An 8,755-nucleotide genomic window follows, 5' to 3' on the forward strand; every position below is an offset into this window, starting at 1 on the left:
GGAGCCAGGTTTAAGTGGGCATGAGAGGAACTTGGTTTTGTTTGATATCAGAAAACGTGATGCTGTGTGTTCAAAACCTCTTTCCTGCTTCAGATTAAGGTTTAACGACTATTTCACACAATTTCTGGGGAAACCATCAGAAGCACAAATACGTATTTACAGATGCTAACTACAACTAACTAACTGTAACTAACTAAGTACGATAAGTAAGCAAGCTTTGAAATACACATGAAGACTTGATGAATAACTATCTGGCTGATCAGCAGGATAATCGCTGGCTGCTGCTGTCATGATTAAGCAGCTCTGCCACATTTAAAGAGCTCTCACATCAGTCGCCATGTCTTTCAAACCAAGCCGGTCAATTCCCCTTTAAATTTTTTTTTTTTTTTGGGGGGGGGGGGGGAGACACTGGTGCAGTTCTGTCCGGGGCTGAGGATGAGTAGGGGAGATGTGTATGTGTGTGTGAGGAGGGGGGATACCTCAGTTTGACATATATCCCAGGAGACACGCGTGTTTTCATCATGTAGAGGCAGCCAGAGAGCCGAGCTAAGTCACATTCAGCTTTAAACTTCCATCCGGCCTGAAGCTCGCGGTGCCGTGACTGCAAACAGCGGCTTCTCTGCAGAAACAAGCAAAACAAATCACACGCAGGTAAGCACGTCACCGGGTTTAGGGCCGCTAACGCAGAGAATAGGTGTGCTCTTTCCTCCCGCATTATTTTTACATGCTGACCCAACGTCGAAGTCTCTGCGCACAGGAAAACTTTGGTGTTTTGGTCGACCAACAGCGGGTGGCGAGCTTCACAGTTTCTTTCACAGCGACATTACAGGGTGCGTGTACGCAGACGCGCTGCTCATCTTTCAGAACCAAGGACAGAGGCTGCTGCGTAGTTTGAAACCAAAGGCTTTCCCCAGCGGCCCAGCACTCAGCTCCACCACTGCTGCTTTGAAGGATACACTGACTCACTGTAGTTTGTCAGCGCATACCTTCGAAGCTTCGAAAATTACATCGTTGTCACTGTTTTCTTTTCTTTCCTGATTTTCCAGACGCTACAGGGCTCCTCCTTGTTTGCCATTTCCGATAGAAACGTGTTTAGTCAGAGTACAGAGCTGGCATGAGAGAAAGCCACGAATGCGTGAAAATATTTAAAGAGAAATAGAGAAGAAACTTGAGGAATATCAGCGGTGGGGCATTCTTTCTCCAGTACAGTTTGTTTTATGTGAATCGCAGAAAGAACAAAAGTGAGACGGCACGGTGTAAAACAGGTTAGCATTGTATTGTAAATGGATTAATAACTCATGCTTGCTAAATATTATTTCATGTTCTCTGCATGGAACAGTGTCTGTGTCTCTGCAGGAACTGTAGTGAGATTTCTCCACAGCTTTTCGTGTGCCTGCAGGAGATGGATCAACTTTAAGCGTTCAACAGTGACATTTACTGAGCCAGAGAAATAACTGAGAAATTAACATTTTGCTGGACCGGACTTTACCACTGTTAAAAATTTCTCCATTTGTGGATAATTGCTCTCAAAGTTGTTCGCGGGAGTCCCAAAGGGCTAGGAATTGCTTTGTAACACTTTCCAGACTGATAGATGTCAGTGGCTTTGTTTCTAAGTTGTTTCTTTAGATGATGGTATGGTCAATCTGTCTGTCACTGTTAAAATTATAAAAACTGTGAAAAAAAAGTGACAGTTTTGCTTTTGTATCTGTAGGAATTCCAATGCCTAAGTGAAATTTCTCCATAATTAGTCTTGTATCTGCAAGAGATGGGCTCAGTTAGAGCATCAGTAACATTTACTGAGCCAGAGACACTCTGTAAATATTTGAGACTTTATATTTTTGGTTTAATTTTGTTTGCTGGCCAGGATCTTAAACATTCAAACTTCACTGCTTTTGGCTTTTAATTAAGAACAATTTGAAGTCATAGAGCAGTATTCCAGCTGGAACCACCTCTGTGCTGTTTTAACAGAAAAAGCTTCATTTTATTTTAATTCCATGAATTCTAAAGATTATCAGTCCTTTCAAGCTATGAAGCAAATTATTTAAATGATGTTTTGTGTGCATTTCCTTTCCATGTAAAGTCTCAAGCACAAATACACAGTTTGGCTAAAAGTAAGGTGGTCTGTAAGCTCATTGTATCAATGGTGTAAATGTTGGGAAAATTAGATTTTTTGTGTAGCTTCTGTCGGGCTGCAGACTGACAGAGAGAGCAGTGTGCACGCTTGTTAATGCAGTCAGGACTCTCTCCAGCTTTTTGAACTCATTTGGAGACTCTCTGAATGATTTACAAATCTGTCTTGGATTATATAAACACGCTCCATTTTCATGTTGTTTATATGCCAATGTTTCTTCTTTTTAATATTGTCTTTTACAGCACTGTGAAAAAGTATTTGCCTGTTTTTTAGTTTTTTGCATATTTGTCACACTTACATATTTCACATCATCAGACAAATGTTCAAGTTAAACAAAGATAACCAGAGTTAATACAAAATCCAGTTTTTAAATGATGGTTTTATTTTTTTAAAAAATCAGGAAGGGGCGGATACTTTTTCGCAGCACTTTTTATCCGATTTAATGCACTCACTAACAGATGGACTGTGACTCCATTTTACAGGAACAGAAGAATGGCAGCTACATACATCCTCCTCTTCAGTTTGTGGGTCTCTACAGCCTTCACCACAGGACTGATCTGCCCTCAGCTCTGCACCTGCTCGGTTAAATACAGCCGTCTCTTTGCAGATTGCTCCTACAAGGAGCTAGATAAAGTCCCAGAGGGTTTTCCTCCCAGTGTTGCGACCATTAGTCTCTCTGCTAATAAAATCAGTGTACTACTTCTGGGGACATTTGACAATGTCACCAGGTTGATTTCCTTGTGGATGTCACACAATGAGATTGTGTCCATTGAACAGGGGGCGCTTGTGCCTTTGGTTCATCTGCAAAACTTAGACATCAGCCACAATAAAATAGTAGACTTTCCTTGGGAGGATCTACAGAACCTCACGGGACTGTATATGCTGAAGATGAATCACAATGAGATGGTCAGCCTGCCAATGGACGCCTTCTCCAACCTGAAAGATCTGAAGTCTCTTCGGCTCAACAATAACAGATTTGTGACCATAGCTGAAGGAACATTTGAAGGTTTGCTGTCTTTGTCACATTTGCAGATTTATAATAATCCATTCGCTTGCACCTGCTCCCTGGAATGGTTCAGAGTTTGGATTTCAACAACCACCATATCACTCACTGAGCACAGTCCCATCACTTGTGCAACACCAGAGAAATTTAAAGGAATGGAGATCAGGAAACTGCCTGAGACAAAATGTACAAGCCCCAATGTCACAGTATGGACTGTGCTAGATAATGCACAATTCTATGAGGGCAGCAAACTGGTCTTGACTTGTGATTTCAAAGGAAACCCAAAACCACTAGTCCTGTGGAGCATTCACAGCAAAAGCCAAAAACAGGAGCTGGCTTTGTTGTTTGCTGAGGAGGGCTCTGCAGAATCCAGCGAGGACTCCTCGGCGTCCTACGAGTCGGATTCAGTCAAAGTCTTTAATAACGGCACACTTCTCGTTTCAAACCTCAGGAAGGAAGATGGGGGCAACTACAGCTGCTCTGCCACAAATGAGCTTGGAAGAGCGGAGGATTCAGTTTTAGTTGAGGTGATGGCGCTGTCTACACCAACACCCACGAAGCAAATGACCACAGTACCCAGTTACACTAAAACAAACCCTTCTACACGCCAGGAAACAGTCAAAGCATCTGCTTTTAATGCCGCGCAGAGAAAAAAAATTACGAGCATCATACCCACTCACCGAGCAACTGCAGACAGTGTTTCCGAACCTAATGAGGATTTAACAAAATATCTATCTAGCAAATGTGGCTTGACGGCTAATACGAGCTATATTTCAAGCCCTGTCTCAAACGGGAGCCTAGATGACATTAAATACATGTTTGACTTTGGTGTGATTGCATTAGGAGTGTCAGAAACACAGGCAACAGTGCGACTCAATCCTCTTCTCATGGCCAGACAAAAAGGCAACCAGGCAGCTGATGCCACCTCTGACAACAAAGAGCACCACGGCCTTCCAGACATCTCAGAAAAAGCCCCTTCAAATGGCTTGTATCTGTGCGTCACCGCGGACCTAAAACATTCTGCCGTGCAATGGTCGAAGATCAGGGATGGCGTCAACTCGTATCAGTTCAGCGGTTTGCGACCAGGCACCAACTACTCCCTCTGCCTGACCTACAGAGGGGAGGACTGTGAGGTCCACGTGCTGTTCACCACAAGAAGGAAGGTGCCAAACCTTTTCATCATCATCTCAGTCAGCATCTGCCTCCTGACCGTGTCCACTGTGCCTCTGCTCGGGGCTACGTGCTTCCACCTGGTGTACAAGTACCGCAGCAAGACCTACAAGCTGATCCTTAAGGCCAAAGACCAGTATCACATAGAGAGGAACCTCACCACCAACTTCAACATCTACGCACCTCACGCCGAGTCTCTGAAGAAGATTGACAGCAGCCAGCTGGATGAAGAGGAAGACGAGACGGAGAGCGGAGATGGGGACAAGGAGGCTGATACGGAAGAGAGTGTGGTGACTGACTCCTTTACTTTGTCTCAGTGCAGGGGGAATTTGGACGACTGTGAGGTGGGATCTGAGTACAGTGACAGGCTGCCTCTGGGAGCTGAAGCAGTGAATATTACAACTAATTACAAATATCCCAGTCAGTAACTTGTCAAGTCAAGTCAAGTCAAGTCAACTTTATTTGTCAATTCTGCCACATGTACAGGACATACAGAGAATAGAAATTTCGTTACTCTCAAACCCTAGTGATTAAAAATGCAAATAAAATAATTAAAAAGTAAATATCACTACCTGTGATATAATGTAACTTGCTTTCGTAACATCCCCACCACCTCAAAATTACAATCCCACACAACTAAATGACATCCTCCAGAATGATTGTATTTGTTTCATTAATACTGATTGTAATTAACATATCAGTTATATTTTCACCTTTCTCTGATGCTCCATTTTTTAGCAATTATGTAAATATTAGCTGCGCAAGACCAGTCTCCATGGAATTTAACCCAAACCATGATAATTTAAATCAAAAGGTTCCACGGAGGAGCTGAAACACAGTGTCCTGGTTTAAATTATCGTAGATGATGACTTTGGAAACCATATTTCCCCTAAAATGTGACTACTGATGTAGTTTATGAATAATAAACTACATCAGTTAATCAGTTAATCCAAGATAATTAAATTATGAATTTAATTATCTTGGATCCAGGATTGTTTATCATTTGTTTATTAATTGTTATGTTGCTTCATTTGTTGGTGCCATTCAGTTTCATAGAAATATGACTTTACTATACTCGCTTGAAACAACAATCCATGCTGCAGCATTCAATGATTGGATGGGCAACTGGTTGCCTGTCTATTGATCACTTGTGGAAATTTTCCAGACACTCCAGTGCAGCAAATAGGACAACAACGCGCTGATAAAATCCCCTCCATCAAAGCAGGAATTGTCTGTACACTTCTACCTTGTTAAGAGATGACTTGAAAATTATTATTTTAAAATTTGGAAAGAAGTTTCTCTTCTTGGTGAGAACATGATTATCACCATGGTGACCATTGATTGATCTTAGCACTAAACAACTAAAGGTAAAAAGAGTTCATTTGGTCATTTTCACACATGTAAGAGAAAATAGGGGATTGTCTGTACAGATGTGTATTTACTACTGAAAACACTCCTCCTGCACATTGTGAGGAGCGTGCAGGAGGCAGGATGTGATGTTCATCACCGGGCACACTATCGCCTGCTCTGTTCACACGTGGGCAAACCACGCAGTGTGTAGACTTTCTAATATCACGCTTGTAGGGTGAAGTGTATTTAATGCAGAGATCTGTTCTGCCTGGTGAAGTTCGAGGTTACAGTGAATTTACGAAAACTGTAATAAAAAGTTGGAGAAAGTTGAAGAAAGAAAGCAAACTGAAAAGCATAGAGGACGTATGCACTGTGACCACATCTGCAGAATTCCTGGTTTTCTTCTTTGAATAAAAAAAATCTTTTACATTTTTAAATGTGCACCTAGATACTAGAGGTGCAACGATACTCGTATCGATATTGAACCATTCGATACAGTGCTTTCGGTTCGGTATGCATATGTATCGAACAATACAAAATTTTTAATTTATTTTATCAACTTTCCTTCTTACGATGCTGTCTGTGTTGAGCGCTCAGTGGATCTGCGCACGACAGTGCAGCCTAGGCAGAGTAGTCGAACGCAGATTCACTGAGCGCAGGGCGAGCTAGCGAGACAGAAGTTAAGCTCTCCTTGCAACATGGCAAAAATTCACAGTATGACCAAAACAGCAAGAATAAAATCTTCTGTGGTGTGAAGGTAAAATTTTCACAGTAGGGACTGAATATCTATTAATAATTTCAAAGTGCACACTATGACTAACCAACACTAAGTCCTGCATGTAAATGTTTTTTTCAGACCAGTTATTCAACGGTTATATCCATGTTTACATGAGTGCAGGTATGACAAGAAATGGAAGCCTATGTAACCTCAGAAACGTTGATATCTCATTCATTTTTAAGCACTGTTGCTAAACCTGTTTCTAGATAACAGTAGGCGGGTCATGGATGAGAGCACACGTTTCTGCCTGTCAGGATGAGTACAACAGTCACAATCAAGGTTTGATTAAGGGAAAAAAAATGACTTGTGTCACATATGAATTGCAGCGCAAAGCAATGTGCGTAGTGAAATCAATACTAACAAATATGCCTATGTTCTGCTTTAAAGTAAATGTGTGTGCTTCTATTAGGAGTGTAGTGGCTTAAAATAGAAATTTAATAAAAAATCACTTAATGGAGTTTAAATGTTAATGAAAACTGTGTTGTTTCATAAAAAAAACATCAAATCTTTGTGTACTGCAGCTGTGAGCATTTTGTTCAGCTATACGGTAAACATGTCCAATAAGGAGAAGTGTGTTGACTCCAAATATAAGGCTGCTTTAAACAGACTCCATCGTGATAAAATGTAGACACCCTACTCCAAATGTAGAAGCACCTATGAGTGTGTGTGTGTGCTCTGTTATTGCTCTGTTGTATCTGGGTCATGTGTCCGTCCTGCTGTTTTTCCCAGGGCACAGTGTTAGAGGACCTGCATGCTGCCTGTTGTGGAGTCACAGTATGTTGTGTCTTATAAATGGCCCAAATAATAACTTTAGATCAGTATTTCTTGTTGTCTATTTTCTGTTTTTTTTATCCCTGTGATAAAGGGAACAGTATGTTTTTACCAAAGTGTTTAAATATTGTAACTGCCCTATGTGCCTCAATAAAGTTTGAAAAAAACCCACATTGTTTTCCTCTCTCTCAAAATTCAAAGTGGGCTACGACATGCTGCCAGCACAGCTGTCAGTGTACCTTGGCATACCTACAGTATATTCTCCAAGTCCTTCTAATCCACATAGCAGGGGCAAAGCGCCATTCTTCAAACAAATGTCATGCTTTTGATGCCATGGTGGACAGCACGCTAACGTGTCTAACCCTGTGAAGGCCATAGCATATAATTTGTGTCATATTTATATTCATCAGATTATTCAGTAACCAGTCTTGGGATGTGGCTAGAGTCATTCCTTTCAGAACATAAATGTTTCATGACAGGATAAAGATGATCACTCAGAACAACTTTTAATTGATGCTTAGTGATGAAATGGAGCAATTGAGAGTGGACCTAAGAGAACGCCCGCAGCAAAGAAGTACCCATACAGTTCAAGCATTCTGGCCTGTACTTCTCGTGTAACTTGTCCACTTGTCCGTGCACTGTGACTCATTGGAACGTCTCTCTATCACTCTAATGTAATGCACCTCAACTGTCAGTCCTGTTTACTTTTAAAAAGTAATTTCTTATTCATTCAAATTTTATCTCACAGTGCACATCTTGAAGCACTAACATTGTTTTGTTAATCAGAAAACAATAATGCAATAGGTGAAATGTACATGCATGGAAGATGATGCACAAGTTCTTGTAAAAATGATCATGTGATTCCTTAAAAATGTAAGTTAAACATTAAAAAAAAGAAAAACAGGAAGTAAAAGACTTCTTAGTAAAAACTTACTAATGACTAGATCAAACAAGAAAGCTGCTTAATGATTAAGATAATAAGATCAATAAACACTAAACATATGATAAATTCTGGTATTTGGAAGAGTACACAGGAGGAAATTTTTACTGTTAAATTACAGTAAAGTAGTATATCCTTACCCTGGTCAGCATGTCCTCCATTATTTACCCTTTTAGTTTATTGTCTTTCTTTAACAGTAATAAGATGTCAGCCCAGTCTGAAACATTTACATTTCAGGATATTTTCACTCACCAAGCAAGAACTGTATTAAACCATGAAAACATATAATATTTAATATATTTGCTTAATATTCTTAGTACAGTGGAACCCCGACTTACGAATACCCCATTTAACGAAAAATTCAAGTTATGAAGGCACTTAACAGCAATATTTCTGCCCCTGTAACGGCAAAATGCCTGTGTAACGAAATCTGCTGGCTCTGATTGGCTGAGCCCAGAAGATGCATGCATTATTGGATAGTAATTTACAGTCATCAACAAAATAAATTCATATAAAAACTGTGAATTTTCTTTAAAAAAATATTGACATAGTTTTAAAGGAATGACTAAAAAAAGAAATATGCAAATTTACTAGCACATTATCTTTTTGCTT

The 8,755-nt window shown here is 40.4% G+C and overlaps 1 pseudogene across 1 annotated transcript; it reads left to right on the plus strand.

Moving 5' to 3' along the window:
- The first annotated feature begins 406 nt into the window (after positions 1-406).
- LOC147339436 (immunoglobulin superfamily containing leucine-rich repeat protein 2 pseudogene) lies at positions 407-7,368 on the plus strand (annotated as a pseudogene). Its single transcript, XR_015129320.1, has 2 exons — positions 407-651; positions 2,614-7,368. The product of XR_015129320.1 is annotated as an immunoglobulin superfamily containing leucine-rich repeat protein 2 pseudogene (transcript).
- The last annotated feature ends 1,387 nt before the right edge of the window (positions 7,369-8,755 follow it).

This window comes from Aulonocara sp. 'chitande type north' Nkhata Bay, linkage group LG1 (genome assembly GCF_057382095.1).
Source record: "Aulonocara sp. 'chitande type north' Nkhata Bay isolate Kocher_YH1m ecotype deep benthic linkage group LG1, A_spYH_male_GT1.1, whole genome shotgun sequence".
NCBI classification, from domain to species: Eukaryota; Metazoa; Chordata; class Actinopteri; order Cichliformes; family Cichlidae; genus Aulonocara; species Aulonocara sp. 'chitande type north' Nkhata Bay.